This window comes from Ananas comosus, unplaced genomic scaffold, assembly GCF_001540865.1.
Source record: "Ananas comosus cultivar F153 unplaced genomic scaffold, ASM154086v1, whole genome shotgun sequence".
In the NCBI taxonomy this organism is placed as follows: domain Eukaryota; kingdom Viridiplantae; phylum Streptophyta; class Magnoliopsida; order Poales; family Bromeliaceae; genus Ananas; species Ananas comosus.
In genome coordinates this window covers 1,075-17,371 of record NW_017890820.1, presented here as the reverse complement: position 1 = coordinate 17,371, position 16,297 = coordinate 1,075, and the positions used below count along the sequence as shown (strand labels likewise).

General features: G+C 40.0%; 1 long non-coding RNA gene across 1 annotated transcript; it reads left to right on the top strand.

Annotated features, from left to right (window-relative positions):
- Nucleotides 1-618: 618 nt before the first annotated feature.
- Nucleotides 619-2,061, top strand: LOC109704292. The gene is made up of 2 exons (XR_002214272.1): nt 619-940; nt 1,762-2,061. It is a non-coding gene; the product is annotated as an uncharacterized LOC109704292 (long non-coding RNA).
- Nucleotides 2,062-16,297: the final 14,236 nt, after the last annotated feature.

The window sequence follows — 16,297 nt, the reverse complement described above, 5'->3', positions numbered from 1 at the left end:
CACAAACATGTATCCATTTACATTCATAATTCTTTATAGTCTTTTCATCATTTCTTTTTACATCACACTTGCTCAAAATAAACATTACATTCTTTCCATTTCTGTTCTATACATTAGCATCATAAATCATCAAATACATNTTTTTTTTTTCTTCTTCTTCTTCCTTTTTTTTATGCTTCAACAAATGCCCCCCACCTTTTTAATATTAAACAAGGTGGAAAAAGGTGCTGATCTCCTTGCACGATTTCAATTTTCATATTGCCATCAAAGATCCAAGATAATTTCGTCATGGCTAAATTTCTTTAGTTCTTCATGATATTGATCAAGCTCTTTTGATGCTATTTACATATATATATATAGAGTAGAGCTCCTGTGCTTTTAAAAGCACAGGAGCTCTTGTGCTTGGCATTTTTTCACCGTTGGATCGGGTTCGCCTCGAGATCCGCGCGCACTTAAGGGGTGAACTAGATGGACAGCCAGATAACGCCGTTCCTCTCTCTCCTCTCTCTACACGTGAAGCCCCCTCTCTTTTTACCCTCTGGCAACCCACCCTCTCTCTCTCTCTCTGTCTCTTCTCTCTCTGACAACCCCCTCTCTCTCTCTCTCTCTTTCTCCCTCTCTGGTTCCCAAACCATTCTTTCTTCTTTTTTTTTTCATTTTCTCCCTCCATTTCTCTTCCTCTTTTCCCTTCTCTACGGTGGTGGTCCGCGCCGACGCCGTCCGGGCCGCAGCGCTACTCGATCCCGGACGCGCCGACGCCTTCCGCGCCGACGCCTTCCAGGCTTTCCAGGCCGCGCGCTACACGATCGCTCTCGGACGCGGTGCGCTCCCTCGGCCCTGTGAGGATCAATCCCGGGCAACGATCTGAGGATTTAGTTCTCCAACTGCGGCGGTTCCGGCACCTTCGATCCCTGACGCCGTTCTCGGGAAGATCTCGAAGGTAAGCATCTCGGATCTGCTTGTTCTTGTTGTTGTTTTCGTCATCCTTGTCGATTCGTTTGACATCAAATTCTTGGTTCTTTGTGGCAATGGATTGCTTCTTGTTGTTAACCAATTTGTGGACTAGTTTAGATCTCGGAACGTGTGATTTGGTGCATTTCGAATGGTGTGGATTTTGGAGTTCTAGGGTTTTAGGTAAGATCCTGTAAATGTGTGGTTCGGGGATCTTTTTGCTCATGTGTGTCAATGGAGGATGTAATTGGAAATGTATTTGGTGATAGTAAGATGTGGATGAAGCAGATTCAGATGTAGATTGCGTGAAATTTAGATGGCATTCGAGATGATTTTTATGAGATAAGATGATTTTTATGAGACTTCCAAAGGACGGGTGTGAGGAAAATTAAACAGCTTCAAATGCCAGTTCTGCTTCTGATAATTCATGATTGATAAAGCTGATAATTACTGAGCCTCGATATGTTTTTTACTTCACTACTTAAATTACATCAACTTATTTAATGCAGAATTTTAATATCTAGAATTATGAAATGGGAGTAGAAACTGCTCTGTTCGTCGATGATTACCAGTCCAACCAATTGAGGTGTAGAGAGCTCCAAGTCCCTGTGCTACAGTGAGAACCTGCTTGGACTTTCTACATTCAAATGCTATTTTGGAGCAATTTCTGATTCATCGATTTTGTTGTAACTGAACCGCTTTATATTTTGGAGCAATTTCTGATTTCGTTGCTTCATTTATTGAAAGAAATATTCTCATTTATTTACAAAGAGAATGCCTTACACATGTTAATTTTAATATTTTGCGCAGGTGATTGATGGCATTTACTACAAGTTTTTTTGAAGATAGAACAGTTTGGTGCAAATGTAACAAGATAGCTTTAATAAGAACTTCACGACAAGATAGCTTTATTGTATTCATTTTAGTAATTATATGTATTAAACTTCTATTCATCTAAATGTAATATGATCCACTGTGTTCATTTGAGGTGTATGTAGGATATTTGCCTCACTTCTAATTTTTGAACCAACCTTGACAATTTCATGTGATCACTCGATGATGTGGTGCAGCTTCGTCTCAATGAATCCGCTGATTCATCTGTGTTTGTAATGTGTACTTCAAAATTGTGTATGCTTACATTAAACTGCATCTCCCAATACTTGGCTGATCAACTTGTCCGCAATAAGATGACCGATCAGTTAGCTAATCTACAACAGTTGGCCTGCATGCCAATCAGCCTTCATGATTTAGCATTTTCCATTTCAGCTTAATGTTAATTAAATTGATATTACAATCAAAGCTCCAAACCAAGGAATGGTTCTGCATCTTTTTTTGGGGCTGATTACTATATAGATGATAATTTCAGTTAAAGAAGATTTTAAGGTCGCACTTCTAAGGATAACAAATGAAGCATCTCTTCAAGAAATGTCTATCAGAGGTGAATTTGACCCCGCAAGTAGGTATTGGATCAAATTTATCCAATTGGGGGAGGAAGAACCAGCTTAAGTCTATCAGATCTAACCCAACCATCGATAGCTTGCAAAAGGTTGTCCAGTTTATTTCCAATTTCAAATTTCACACATTGATTCATTTATGCTTCCACAATGTCCAAACCGGCACTAACATAAAATGCCATAGTAGTCTAACAATTACCTAAAATAACTGGGGCTGAAAACTACCTGACTATATCATCTATTTTTATCGAACAAAAACACTGAACAAGAAAGCATGAAACAGCAAAAAGAGATGATATAACGAAACAAAGGAGCTAGCGAAAGAATTCAGGAGGAAAAGAAAGATTTTGCATGAAGAATACAAAAAGTGAAAGTGCTCCCACGAGTAGTTCTGTTTCTTAGTCCACAAACGAGGACTATCTACAAGCAAAAGTCGAGGCGATGAGCTTCAATGATTCAGAACAAAAAATGGACCTCGAAATAACAAAATGAAAGCAAAGAAAACGGTGATCTAGAATTGTTATACATATCCAAAACAATAAGCACAAGAATGTTCAGCCATATTAGTAAATGTACAGACTTCATTAACTCTGCAAATACGAGACATTACATGTCTTCTGAGGTACTTTGGTTTGCTGCATTTACATCAACCTGGTAGTGACTTCACCACCCATAGCATTCAAAGTATATTTGGCATTTCTGCATAAAGGCGGTGGAACTACTCCAGAAAGCTGCTGAAATAAAAATAAATCAGTGAGCAATTACATAAAAGCAGCAGATAAAATTAACAAATAAAAGAATTGCCTCTTAAAGATAAATTGTGGACAAATCCTCAAGATCCTAGATGGATCCTTAAATAAGCATAAAGATTAAACAACAACAATGCACTATCTAGATGGATCCCCAAGATCCTATTTTGATGAGATTTTTGAGAATACAGATCAATTTATGAGCTTTGTCAGAAACCAAATACTCTATTTCAAAGCATACTAATCCAAATGCAAATACCAATGAATACCCCAGATCAATTATGAGCTTTGTCAGAAACCAACACTCTAGTTCAAAGCTACTAATCCAAATGCAAATACCAATTTCTCATAAGCTTAAAAGGAGAAATTTTACAAATCAAGTGCTCACGTCCAATTAATAAAGAATCAAATTTTGGTTTGACAATGACATATGCATAAACACAAAATCAGAAGTTCCATAATAACCGAGACGCTTACCTTCGAGATCTTCACGAGAAACAGCGCCGTCCGGGATCAAAGGGTGCGGAACCGCCGCAGTTGGAGAACTTAAATCCTCAGATCGTTGCCCGGGATCGATCCGAGTAGCTCACAGGGCCGAGGAGCGCGCGCGTCCGGAGCGATCCTGTAGCGGCGGGCCAGAAGGCGTCGACGCGAAGGGCGCGCCCGGGAGCGATCCTGTAGCGCCGCGGCCGGAAGGCGTGCGCGGCGGGAGGGGCGTCCGGATGAAAGGGAAAGAGGGAAGAGAGATGGAAGGAGAAAAAGTAAAAAAAAAAAAAAAGAAAAGATCTGGATCTGGGTCGGGGAGCCAGAGAGAGAGAGAGAGAGAGAGAGAGAGAGGGTGGATTGCCAGAGGGTAAAAAGAGGGGCTTCACGTGTAGAGAGAGAGAGAGAGGAACGGCGTTATTTGGCTGTCCGTCTAGTTCACTCCTTAAGTGCGCACGGATCTCGAGGCGAATCGATCCAACGTGAAAAAATACAAGCACAAGAGCTCCTGTGCTTTAAAAGCACAGAGCTCTACTCATATATATATATTATATATATTATATATATGTATATGTTCGAACCTGTATAGATGTACTCAATCCATATTATAAAATAGATTGATTATGACACATCTAAATTCAATGCTAAAAACTCCATTTTTTTTTTTAGGTAATGTCTTGTATTGGATCGTAGATTTTACTCATCCATTTCATATTGTAATCTTTTTTTTAGATCATGGGGAAAACGAGCGAGCCATTAATTCATCCAGATGATAAACTTTAGGCGTATTTAGAGGGCTTTCTTTAATGCGCTCATCTCCAATATTTGGTAGTTCCGCCGAGCCTGTAATCCCTTATGAAACGTTTATGTTAAAAGAATGGGCAATATTTAAGCAGAAACAGTTATTGGGTCGTTTTGGAGTTGACTATTATGCTCCTGATGGTGACGGTGATGTTATATTATTGCCCCCATTAGGTCCTCCTAAGGAAAGAGATACATTACAATCTCTTGGGTATAAGATTCTCAATAATCATCCGGGTTGGTGTGGAATGAGCAGAGTTTTTGGCGATAGCATTGAGGTAGAAGATTTCATTGAATGGGGAAATTATATTCTCTCTCGTTACACAACTCAGTTACGTTGTGCTGGCATTTTGGAAGGTATTGTAGCTTCACGTGGGAGATACAATAAAAATATCAATATCATTAAGGCATTGGTGGAGCTATGGTGTTCAGAAACAAATACTTTTCATCTTCCATATGATGAGGTTGGGATTTCTTTATGGGAAATTAGAGAACTTAGTGGGCTTCCAATTATCGGTGATATGTATGATGAGTATATCCCATCAAATTCTGAACTTTATAACAAAAACAATTATCCCAATTGTGTTAGGGAGCTTTTTGATATTTATTAATGGCTTATAGCTCGATCTTCTAATAAGCGTGTACGGTATGACTTATGGGTGAATTTCTTTTACACAAGCTGTAAGAAGTTGAGTCGATCTAAATCTCGAAATATAAGCAACAGAGAGCTCGCTCCCTCATATACAGAAGATACAACTCGAGCGGCCTACATTTCCTTATGGCTGTTTGAAGTGAAAAAAAAAAAATCCTAATCATAATTGAAACCGATTAGATTCAGACTCAAACAATTTTGATAGGTTTCATGTTGACCAGAAAATTTTGGGGCCAATAATTACAATTTAAAATCTACAATATGCCCATTCATAAATATGAATTAATGGGCCTCATGAAAGCCCTTTAAAATTTTAGGCCTATTACAATAATTCGGGCCTCATCTTAGCCCAATGAATAATTGTGCCCAACAAGTTTCATCAAAGTGGACCCAATTTCAGCCCAATTCATGGGATCACGGCCCACATTTTTACCCACGTTTGAAAATTCAATTTCGAATATCATATTCAAATTCGATTTTAAATGTTTAAACCCCTAGAAAATATCTGTTATCCTAATAACCCTATTCGAAATTCGATTTCGAACTTCGAACCAACTCCTAAAATATCTCTCAACCAACATTCATTCGAATTTTGAATACCTATCCATCCCACAACCCATTCAAAATTCAATTTTGAATTTGGAATCCCCAACCAACATCCATTCGAATTTTGAATACCTAACCACCCAACAACCGATTCAAAATTCGATTTCGAATTTCGAATCCCTAACCGACTAACCAAAATATCCTTTAACTATCCAATAACCCATTCAAAATTCGATTTCGAATTTCGAATTCCTAACCAATTCCCAAAATATCCTCCAACAACCCATTCAAAATTCGATTTCGAATTTCGAATTCCCAACCAATTCCCAAAATATCCTCCAACAACCCATTCAAAATTCGATTTCGAATTTCGAATTCCCAACCAACTGCCAAAATATCCTCCAACAACCCATTCTAAATTCGATTTCGAATTTCGAATTTCCAACCAACTCCCAAAATATCATCCAACAACCCATTCAAAACCAATTTCCAAAATATCCTACAACAACCCATTCAAAATTCGAATTTCGAATTTTGAATTCCTAACCAATTCCCAAAATATCCTCCAATAACCCATTCAAAATTCGAATTTCGAATTTTGAATTCCAACAAATTTCCAAAATACCCTCCAACCATCCAACACAACCTATTCAAAATTCGATTTCGAATTTCAAATTCCCAACAAAATTCCAAATATCTTTCAACCAACCACAACAACCTATTCAAAATTCAAATTCGAATTTCGAATCCCTCAAAATATCTCTCACCATCCCTACAATTATAAATACGAGAACCGAAATCAAACTCGGGGAGAATTTTTTTTTACGGAGACGATACGATAGACAAAGAACAAAAAAAGATAGATAGATTGCTACACTCGTTCCGACATACAGAAAAAAGAAAAAGGAGATATCGCCAAGCCGCAGAAAGGAGGAGGATCGTCGAGCCGCGGAAAGGAGGAGAAATCGCCGAGCCGGGAAAGGAGGAAAGATCGTCGAGCTGTGGAAAGGTGGAGGAATCGTCGAGCTGATTCATCCAATCCGTCATTTGATCTACAGGTAAAAAAAAAAGAAAAAAAAAAAAGAAAAATGAAGAAGCAAAAAAAAAAAGAAACATAAAAAGAAAAAAAAGAGAAAAAAAAGAAAGAAAAGAAAAAAAGATCTCTCTTCTTCCCCCGGTCTTTTTTTTTTTTTTTTTTGGTCCTGCGATTGTAGCCATCCATACCATCTAGATGGCTTCGATGGGAGAGTGGAGGGGAATTTTTGATTCTCCGTTTCTTCGGACCTCTCAATACCCCATTCGAAGTTGTTGATGATGGAATGGGTGATCTACATTGTCGCGACCACCCCAACATCGCCGGTTTGATACTTTCGAAAGAAGAGGGGAGGGGAATCATTGATTTCCCGTTTCTTCGAACACTTCAATATTTCTTTGAAAATGTCAAATCAAATCCGACGGCCGAACAGATCCGTGCCACCGTCAACAACATTCGCCGATGACATCTACAGCATCGCCGGTTTGATACTTTTGAAAGAAGAAGGGAGGGGAATCTTTGATTCCCCGTTTCTTCGGACTCTTCAATATTTCTTTGAAAATGTCAAATCAAATCCAACGGCCGAACAGATCCGTGCCACCGTCAACAACTTTGCCGACGACATCTACAGCACCGCCGGGGAAGTATCGCCAAAAGAGGGGAGAGGAATCTTTGATTCCCCGTTTCTTCGGACCCCAAATCAAAATTAAAATGGGGATTTCTTCGGACCCCAAATTGGAATCAAAATGGGAATTTCTTCGGACCCCAATTCAGAACCAAACGGGAATTTCTTCGGACCCCGAATCAAATTGAAAAATCAAATCCAAATTAGAGAATCAAACGGGGATTTCTTCGGACCCCAAATCAAACCCCAAATTGGAATCAAAACGGGGATTTCTTCGGACCCACCCCAAATCAGAACCAAACGGGGATTTCTTCGGACCCCAAATCAAATTAGAAAATCAAATCCAAATTAGAGAATCAAACGGGGGTTTCTTCGGACCCCAAATCGAATCTAATTGGAGAATCAAACGGGGATTTCTTCGGACCCCAAATTAAATTGGAAAATCAAATCCAAATCGAAATCAAACGGGAATTTCTTCGGACCCTAAATCAAATTGAAAAATCAAAACAGGGATTTCTTCGGACTCCAAATCCAAATCGAGATCAAAAGGGAATTTCTTTGGACCCCAAATCAAACATAAATAAAAAAAAAGGATTTCTTCGGATCCGAATCAAGTTGCAAAATTAAAAGAGGATTGCCTCGAATCCGAAATAGAATTGAAAAGAAAATCAAGTTCACATACAGCCCAAATCAAACCAAGTTCAAATCCAAACCAAATCAAACCAAGTTTACATTCAAATCCAAACCAAATCAAATCCAAACCCAAACCAAACCAAACCAAATAGAACCCAAAAGCTAAATCCAAACCAAGTCTATAATTAAAACCAAAATCCAAACCAAAACCCAAACCAAAACCAAATCTCATGGACCAAATCCCATGAACTAAAACCAAATCTCATGGACCAAATCCCATGAACCAAAACCAAATCTCATGGACCAAATCCCATGAACCATAATCAAATCTCATGGACCAAATCCCAAGAACCATACATCAAACCTCATGGACCAAATCCCATGAACCATATATCAAACCCCATGGATGAATCATATATCAAACCTTATGGACCAAATCCCGTGAATCATATACCAAACCTCATAGACCAAATCCCATGAATCATATACCAAACCTCATGAACCAAATCCCATGAACCATATACCAAACCCCATGGACCAAATCGCATGAACCATATACCAAACCTCATAAACCATACTCCACATCCCATAAACCAAATCTCGTACACCAAATCCTATATACCAAATCCTATATACCCAAATCTCATGAACCAATACCCAAATCTCATACCCAAAGTTCATCATAAACCTTTTCTTTACTCTAGCTCATACATCTAGAGTGAAAATTAAATATCGACTACCCCTAATACATATACTTAGGGCTAAGTCAATCGCCTTAGCACATATAAGCAAGGCAAAATCATCTCCAAATCGACAGAGTTCTAAATTATACATTTAGAATTCAGTCAAATGATATCAAGTTCATTCGAACTCTAACACATATACTTAGAGTTCATCCGACTAACCCTAACACATATCCTTAGGGTCTAGTCAACCTTTTGCTCTAGCACATATACTTAGAGTGGAAGTCAAACCAAGCTCGACTAATCCTAACCTATATACTTAGGGTCTAGTCAGTCTTTTGCTCTAGCACATCTATCTAGAGTGAAATCCATACCCGATCGAGCTCTAATACATATACTTAGAGCTCAAATCCGACGGAGCCTAACATAATACCTTAGGGCTTAGTCAGATCCTCACTCTCGCACATATAACTAGAGTAAAAAAATATATTAAACTCGGTTAATCCTGATACATATACTCAGAAATTAACCACCGTCTACTTTCGGGTAATTCGACCCACCTCAATACATATACATGAGGTCGGGTCACATCTCCACCTTGGAATATACAACCAAGGTGAATATAATCGGACTCTAAGACATATGCTTAGAGCCAATTAGACTCTAATACATAGAGTTTAATATCGACTAGATCTTAATACATATACTTAAGACCTAGTTAATCTCAAATCCAACTGAATGCTAATACATATACTTAGGATTCAATAAACCTAGACACGATTCATTTCATTCTCTCTACGAAGGTCTCTTAATCGAAGGTACCCCAATGCCATGGGGGTAATTAACAATAAATGCTTGCATCTATTGGAAGCCATGGACCCGCGATACCTGATACCCATATACATATAAATATCAATCTGAATCATAAATACTACGCCACGGCTAAAAAAATCCATCGACCGTGCGAGGTGCGTCATTCGTGGTGGCAGACAATGGCTATGCAACTTTGTAATGCCTTCTGGGTTAGATCATTTCATCAGGCCGGAGACATTTATTATGGCTTCTAAGCTAGCGCTAGGTAAGAGGGTTGCATTAGCCCCTGCTATTCTTTGTGCCATTCACGCCGGCTTGTCTTTCATGAGTGACCACCTCGAAGGTCCTGCGCATCCTGGGCCTCAATTCCCTTTTGTTAAGCCCTCCTCAAACAGCTCTATTAATCCTCAATTCGTGCTCGCTTAGCATTAAAAGGAGAAGCCCACCATCATCGAGCGCCCATTTTGTGTGGCGTCCCCTGCCATATTCTTATTCTTTTGTTAATGATGGTTGGCTTTATGATGCAAAATTGACTACAGGAGAGTGTAAATATCCAAAAGAGGTCTATGAATATATAATTTCTATCAGACAGGGTGTGCTTCCACTTTGTTTGGGGAACAAATTGCACACACAGCCATATAATCCTCATCGTTTTGCTCGGCAATTTGGCTTCGATCAATCTTTTCCTGAAAGTATCAATGTTCCTAAATTAGCCAATCATCTTGGAACACTTGCTGGGTGTTGGAATCATTTCGTGCGATATGGAACTTCTACTAACTATTTTATACCAAAGAAAGACCGGATTGGCAAACCGACTTTCGGGTAATTCGACCCGCCTCAATACATATACATGAGATCGGGTCACATCTCCACCTTGGAATATACAACCAAGGTGAATATAATCGGACTCTAAGACATATGCTTAGAGCCAATTAGACTCTAATACATAGAGTTTAATATCGACTAGATCTTAATACATATACTTAAGACCTAGTTAATCTCAAATCCAACTGAATCCTAATACATATACTTAGGATTCAATAAACCAAGACACGATTCATTTCATTCTCTCTACGAAGGTCTCTTAATCGAAGGTACCCCAATGCCACGGGGGTAATTAACAATAAATGCTTGCATCTATTGGAAGCCATGGACCCGCGATACCTGATACCCATATACATATAAATATCAATCTGAATCATAAATACTACACCACGGCTAAAAAAATCCATCGACCGTGCGAGGTTCGTCATTCGTGGTGGCAGACAAAATGGCACGCCCGGTGGGACATAGCTTCTCCTTCCATCTTCGAGACCTTTAAAAAAAAAAAAAGGAAGAAAAAGAAAAAAAAGGGTTCCTAACTTCTACCTTTTTCCACAAGAAATGGCACCAACATCAAAGAACGTTGTCGTTGCATCAACAAACTCAATAATATTGGAGGCGGGTTCGCGAGTCTGTTCGCGAGTCTGCTTGCCCACGTCCGTCCTGACGTTCGAAACTGCAGGTGCCTCAATCCAATTTGGCACCATTCCGGAAGATGTTCGAGCTGCTGTCATGGCTCAAATTCTTGCTGCTCCTGGGGGCATGACCACTCCCGCCGCCCCTTCACAGGATGTATCAAATGTGGTCATTCCTCGGCTGCCATCTCGAGGAAGACGACCCAATGTGGTCATCCCCAACCCTCCTCGCCTACCCATAGGCAAACGATTCACTTACCAACCTGCATCCAAGAGGATGGAGTATGAGGGAAGACTGATATTCCCAAATGGCAGAGTGCAGAAAGCATCAGTATTCGATAGGCTGGCGCTTTCTAATGATACTACAACCACCATTCCTCTAACGAGTGCGTCCTTTAAGAGGAATAGCCGTCGCCAACTCCATAGAGGAAAGGTTGCTGGGGGCAAGGACAATAACGTTCAAGAGCCCCAAATGATCCGATTGACCGCCATGTCGTTAAACTAAGCAAATATAGCCGACAAAATAAGGCTAACATGCGTAGTGAGGCCATCCTCATTAAACTACATAGTTGAAAGACATATCACTTCTCAATTGGTCTAAAAAGAAAAAAAAAAGAAAAAAGAAAAAAAAAGGTGGAGGACATGTTATCTAAAATTTTTTTTAGATAATATGGGTAAAATATGAGCCACCAGCGGACTTGATTGTCCACATCGGACTTCAGGGTAAACTTGTAAAAAGTCTCCGGCTGTGATATAACCCCAAAGGCAAAATTGGGATCCCCGCTGTGAGAAAACCTTTCGAGGCTCACAGGCAAAAGTTAGGGGAAGGTATCTGGTGAAAACCTATATGGGCGCCAGATTACCCAAGATATATTTTGCCTATGACGGAATGCTAACTCACCTTAGAGTCGGTTATGCGTGGCAATTTCGATTGTTTCTCGAGACAAAATAAATAAAAAAAAATACATATTTCCTGATACAAAAAAAAGAGTTGGAGGACATGTTGTCTAAAATTTTTTTAGATAATATGGGTAAAATATGAACCACCAACGGACTTGATTGTCCATATCGGACTTCAAGGGTAAAATTGTAAAAATTCTCCGGCTGTGGTATAACCCCACAGGCAAAATTGGGATCCCCGCTGTGAGAAAACCTTTCGAGGCTCACAGGCAAAAGTTAGGGGAAGGTACCTGGTGAAAACCCATATGGGCGCCAGACTACCCAAATTAAATATATTTTGCCTATGACGGAATGCTAAGTCACCTTAGTGTCGATTAGCACGACAATTTCGATTGATTCTCGAGGCAAAATAAATCCATATTCACTAACACCTAAATGACCGCTATTCAATCAACCGCCATGTCGTTAAACTGGGCAGCATATTTTCAATCGACTGCCATGTCGTTAAACTGAGCAGCCCATATCCAATCGACCGCCACGTCGTTAAACTGAGCATTCCATATTCAATCTACCGCTATGTCGTTAAACTGAGCATTCCATATTCAATTGACTGCCATGTCGTTAAACTGAGTAACCCATATCCAATCGACCGCCATGTCGTTAAACTGAGCAGCTCATATCCAATCGACCGCCATGTCGTTAAACTGAGCAACAAATATTCAATTGACCGCCACGTCGTTAAACTGAGCAATCCATATCCAATAGACCGCCATGTCACTAAACTGAGCACTCTTATATAGACCGCCATGTCTTTAAACTGAGCAACAAATATTCAATTGACCGCCACGTCGTTAAACTGAGCAATCCATATCCAATAGACCGCCATGTCGCTAAACTGAGCACATTTATATCGATCGTCAACTGAGCACATTTATATCGACCCCCATGTCACTAAACTGAGCACATTTATATCGACCGCCATGTCATTAAACTGAGCATTTTTATATTGACCATCATGCCTTTAAACTGAGCAATTGAGCAATCAAATTGAATGCATATGGTGCGGGGATGATAAAAAAAAAAGAAAAAAGCGGTACGGTCTATGTGGGGGACCGAGGAAAAAAAAAAGAGAAAAAAAAGGGGGGGGGAAAGAATGTAATTACATGTCAAATATTCTTATGATAATTCTCAAAGTTGGTGATAAGATCTCGAAGAGCTGCTAGTTCCGTTGTTGGAATGTGGCCTTCTTTAGCCTCTATAAGCTCCCGTTCAGCCTCAGCCGACTTCCCTTCTATTTTTTCTTTCGTTGAANCCATGTCGTTAAACTGAGCAGCACATATCCAATCGACCGCCATGTCGTTAAACTGAGCAGCACATATCCAATCGACCGCCATGTCGTTAAACTGAGCAGCCCATATACAATCGACCGCCATGTCGTTAAACTGAGCAGCCCATATCCAATCGACCGCCATGTCACTAAACTGAGTACTTTTATATCAACCGCCATGTCACTAAACTGAGCACTTTTATATAGACCGCCGTGTCACTAAACTGAGCATTTTTATATCGACCGTAATGTTAGTGAGCACTTTTATATTGACCACCACGTCGCTAAACTGGGCAATCCATATCCAATAGACCGCCATGTCATTAAACTGAGCACATTTATATCGAACGCCATGTCATTAAACTGAGCAATTTTATATTGACCGCCATGTCGTTAAACTGAGCAATCGAGCAATCAAATTGAATGCATATGGTGTGGGAATGATATTTAAAAAAAAAAATGGTACGGTCTATGTGCGGGACCGAAAAAGAAAAAGAAAAGAAGAAAAAAAAAGTACGGTCAAAGAAGGGAACCAAATCGAAAAAAAGGGGTCCGAACGAAAAAAAAAAAGAAAAAAAAAAGAAAAAGAAAAGATGAGCACCTTTTCGTCGCGCGCGAAACACTTACATCAAAAAGGTGGGAGGCAATTTGTTTGAAGTGACCCGAAGAATGGCAACTCTCGGGTTTGAGTGAAAAAGGCTGTTAAACCGGTGACACGGGAAAGTGTACCGGTACACTTTGGCAGAATGACAAAGATTTGGTCTGCTCCAATTATAATTGATTGGAGGAGTTTATTTGCAATTGTTACCTAATATAATAGCCCTAAACCCCTCTCCCTCACAGCAGATCTCTCTCCCTCTCTCCCTCTCGTGTCTCTCCCTCTCCCTCTCAACCGGTTGCAAGAAAAGGAGAAGGAAAAGAAGAAAAGAGAAGGAAAAAGAAAAGAGAATGATGGGAAAGAAGAAGCTTACCTCCATCTTCATCTTTCTCATGCTTGGAGGAGTTTGAGAGGTAAACCATTTGTCTCCTCTCATGGTGGGATTAGAGTTAGGGTTTGGTTTTTAAACCTTAATACTTGGAGATTTGGAGCTACTAATGTGTCTAGAATCATGTGGAGACCAAGAACACATGAAATCCAAGTGTTCCTCAAAGTGCTCTAATGGTGGAACCCTATAGTTTGTTTTAAATGCCCTAGGGATGATTCTAATGAGATGGAAGTAAGTTTAGAGAACTTCTTGGGTGATTCTAAGCTCGTTTATGCTTAGCTATGAGATCAATCCCAAGAAATTTGATTATGGCATTGTTAGGGCACCGAATTTGGGGCTTTTGCCTCCGGGTGTTTCTAAGGCAAATTGGCCTTGTAGAAACCTAATTGGGGACCTAACGAACGCGTTGAAATGCTCGGTTCGGCAATCCGACGAGCGTACGCGAAGTTATTGACGAAACGGTCGGTTTTGGTACAGATAGCCGCAGCACGCGGAATAAAGGTCCAAAAATCATGAGGTCGGAACTGGAGCACCTTGGAGTCAAGGAATAAACTCCGGAAAAGACGGATCGCGATTCGGAGGTCGTTTGGAAGTCGCGCATGAGTTCGGGCCAAACCGGGCAACGGTTGCCGCGGGAGGCCGATTGCAAGTGACTACAAGCAATCGGAGCGCGAGTTAAGGTGGGTTGGTTTACCGAAGCGACTAGGTCGCCTTTATGTCTAAGTGAATTAAGAGTTCGTGTTGATGCATATAAGTGTTAAACAATGCATGTTAATGTAAATGCTAAGTAGAAATGCATAGTGAGCAAGTTGCATAATACTAGTAATGCATGATAATAAAATAATGCTAGTAATGCATGATATGATGTAAATGCTAAAGTAGATGCATATAAAAGATTATATATATATGCATGTAAACTGAAGGATGCATGTAAATATGATGCATAGAATGAAATGCATGTTGATGACATATTCATGTAAACGCATGAACGCATGAGTAGCGATGGATGTTATATGCAAGGAAATGTGTTGCGTGAAAAAACTAGGTTGAGAACCGTAGAGCGATTTTAAAGAAATGATCTATGCTAAAGTATAAATAACAAGCATAGATATTTAAGAATGGTAAAATGCAAGTGCATGTTGAAGATATACTAAAGTAAAGGACGAATATTTATTAGTGGATCATGAATCAATCCTTATAGATTCGGAGTGGCATGGGTAAACCTGAGTGTCAAGAACAGGTAGGTTGAATAAGTGTGACAAGAACCTATGATAGACTAACAAGGTTGTTGATAAAGGATAATAAGCCTAGAGTTAAAGTAAACCTAAGTATTGTGGTAAAAGTGTTTAATACTAGAGTTAATGAATCTAGGTTTGGAAAGTAATAATTAATCCTAGTACAATAGAACCTAGGTTAAGAATGTGAAAAGCAATAAATCCTAATGGGCTAATTAGGGTTAGAGTAAAGGCTTCGACCGTAGAGAGGTCAGTCCATAGGGTTAAGACCAACCTTGTTGTAAGAGGTGATCTATGAATGTCCGGAATCCCAAAGCTGCTTGGATACACCCAAAGGGTGTGGGGGTGGTTGCGACCGATTGTCCACCCAGGGCTTACGAGGAACCATTGTCGTGGCGTTGTGAGACGATTTCACCGCCGGATGGTTAGCCAGTTTGTGGATTCACCGGCTGTGATGAACCACTTCGTGCGCGCCCGGCTGTCGGGGAGTTGTGTGCGACGATTTCGCCGGCCGGGTGGCTAAGTCATGGACCTAGGCCGTCTGTTCGGTGGAGGTGCGATTCGTTCGCCGACCAGACGGGCTTAGGACAGGGAGTACGGTTGAGGCTGTTGCCAGCTGAGGTGCAGTGTGAGAGTTCTTCACCTCGAGCTAGATATGTGCGCAGACTATCCGCGATGATTGACTCAAGACCGAGTCGAGGTGCATAGTTGAGAACTAAGGTAAGAAGAAACCTTAGGAAAGGAGATGGCCAGTTATAAAAGGTTGCGACAAAGTGTAAAGAATAAAGAATAAGTAAAGAATAAAAGATCGGCTAGGAATAAGAATGGCTGATAAGTAAAGAAAGGTAAGGTTACAAGTAAAGAATAGGCTAGAGCTAAAAGTAAACATTAAATGACAAGAGTAAAAGAATGATTAATGCAATATAAGTAGCGTTAAAGTAACCTACTTGCCATGATTACAGGTATTGC